Here is a 2884-nt window from a genome sequence, read left to right on the forward strand (position 1 = left end):
CGCCACTGAGAGGCACGGTTCATGACGGGTCATCTGGTCCTTGTGGTTTAACCAGAAGGTTAACCATGCAGAAGATTTTTTCCCAGAGGATTCATTAATCGAGTTGTCACTATGTTGAGTTGTCATTAATTGGGTGTTTTGTTTTTATTCGCTTTTCATTTATAACCTTGCTCATGAGTGTTAGCTTTCTGCTGCCTCTGACTTCTAAGAGAGCTCTCATTTTATTAAAAAAGATATATTTAGTCTGCAGTAAAAGGGATTTCCAGTTAAGTAACTGGCCCAAGGCCACCCGTTAGTTCGCAGAGGGCTGGGGAACAGAAATCTCAAATCTGATTCTGAGCGTTATGCTGCTTTATTTGCTGGAGGAATGCTCTCTATTTTCAAAGGATGTTTTTCTTTAATAACATTTTTAAATGACTGTTTGGGTTTGGGATAATAAGAGAGCTAAAGCTTAGTGAGCCATTCAACTCGGGCAAAATAATAGGGGGGACGTCAGAAAGAAAGAAGCAAGTCGTTTTGCGCTCTCTGGGCTGGTTCTCACCCGCTTTGTTAGACGGCTCCAGAGGTTCCCAAACTGTCTCAGTTCAGGGCGGCTCTCAGTGTCGTGGTACCTTTCCATGCTTCTCCTCAGCTGAAAGAAACACCTAACGATTCTGTTTATTAAGTGGCAATGTCCGAAAAACTTAATAAGTATTTGTATCCTCACAACTAGGTAGCTGTTTGAAAAAATAATACACAGAAATCAAAGTAAAAAATATTCTGCGCCATCCTTAAATAACCACTATTTCTTGCTAATGGGCCAGCATACCTAGCAGTCGACGCACAATTTCTCAGTCCTCGGAATCGTTGCACACAGCACCCTCCTTTTCCGTTCCACGTTGACTTTTGCCTGGTTCTTGCTTTTTATCATGTCAGCTGAAGAAAACTCAGCTCCACAAAGGTACGATGGCATCCAAAGGCATGTAGCTGCAATCTGATGCTGAAATCGTGGACTCCTTCGAGCTGGTAGTTCCTGGGAATATCATTGTGTATCCTTGAAAATGCAAAGTATTCTACAGCACACCAGGGTTTGTGGTGCCCTCTGGGTTCCTCAGCACACAGTTTGGGAACCACTGGAGCAGGCTCACTTTCAAATTTGCAGCCACCACCTTAAGAAATGTATGAGCGTGAAATTAGCCCCAGAAACATGCCTCATCCCTTATTCTGTGACTATAAAAGATTTGTGAATTTGTAAAACACACTTCTCAGTGGCAACAGAGGGCAATCAAAATTCTTCATTTCTTCATTCATATGAGTGCACATAATGTGGATTAATTTGCTGGGTCTTTTTTTGGGTGGAGAATGCCAAGTAACAATGAAAAGAATATTCTGACCTTGTAGCCACAGTTTCCTGTGTGCGGCTGCCCACTGACTATGGTGATCCAGTATTCTCATCTGCAGGCTGCTCAGGTCAATGAGCGGATTGACAATGAAACCCGGCCAGCAAGTGCCCAACAAGACAGGAGGGTTACAGGACTCAGGTTCAGACACCAAGCTCAAGAAGTCTGTCTTGCACCCGTGACAGGTCAGTCTTCACTGAGCTCCCAGGAGGACTGTGACCAAGGTCCTCTCCTGGTTGATACCATGGGGAAATTGTCACGTGTTCAAGGAAGTTGGACTCTGTAGGGAGCCTTATTTGTATTTTTCCTGACTGAGAACCAAAATGGGCCCCTGAGGGATTAAAATATCGAGAGCTGCAAAGATTCGATCACGTGTAGAAAATGGTCAGTATGAAAAAAAATACCCTGAATTCCTTGCCTGGGCTGTGCGGGATCCAGACAGATGGGGCTCGCTCTCATGTCTCAATATTATTTAAATGACTTAAGCCTTCAGTTAGCTATAAATCTCCTTTAATCCATGTCCTTAATTTGAATTTTTTCTTATTGACGAGATTTTTCAGTTCTTTTTGACTTTAAACCTTTCTTCTAATCCCCAAATGCTCCCTAATCTCAGTATAAATGTTCCTGCCCCGCTTCCTCCAAGTTATGAAGTAAGAGTTCACCAGTGTAGGGAAAAGAGATGGCATCCTTACTAAACAGAAAATCCCTTCTACAAAATCACACATTTGTGATGGTTCCCAAATGTGAGCTGAGGAACACATTTCCATGAAATTCCGTTTAATACACGACCCACAACATTGGCGAAGATGGAAAGAGAAAAGAAAATATCTCCTTAAGTTAAACCCAGAGAGAACGGCCAATTATATACAGGTAGATCCTCACTAAACTGTTCTTAAAAGTAAACTTTGTAATGTTTGGGTAGCTTTAGATTTATATAAAAGTTGCAAAGAGAAGTATGCAGAGGGTTCCCACCCGGTCCGGACTCCTCCTCTCCTCTTGTTAGCATCTTGTGTTCTCACCTTACATTTGTCACGACTAGGAAGCCAACAGAGATACATTACTACTAACTAAACTCCACGCTGTGTTCTGACTTCACGAGTTTTCCCACTAATGCCCCTTTTCTGTTTCAGGGTCCCATCCAGGATACCTCGTGTTGTAGGCTGAATGCTCATGTGCCCCCAAAATTCATAGGCTGAAATCCTAACCCCCAATGTGATGGTGTTAGGAGGTGGGGCCTTTGAGAGGTGAGTAATTCGTGACAGTGGAGCCCACATGAATGGGAGTCGTGTTCTTGTAAAGGAGACCCCAGAGAGGTCCCTCACCCTTCTGCCATCTGAGGATGCATCGAGAAGACGGCGTTCTGTGAACAAGGGAGCAGGTCCTCACCAGACGCCGCATCTGCAGGTGCCCTGATCTTGGACTTCCCAACTTCCAGCACTGTGAGAAGTAAGTAAACGTTTGTTGCTTAAACCAGCAAGTCTACGGCATTTTTGTTATAGCAGGCT

This window comes from Equus przewalskii, chromosome 16, assembly GCF_037783145.1.
Source record: "Equus przewalskii isolate Varuska chromosome 16, EquPr2, whole genome shotgun sequence".
NCBI lineage: Eukaryota > Metazoa > Chordata > Mammalia > Perissodactyla > Equidae > Equus > Equus przewalskii.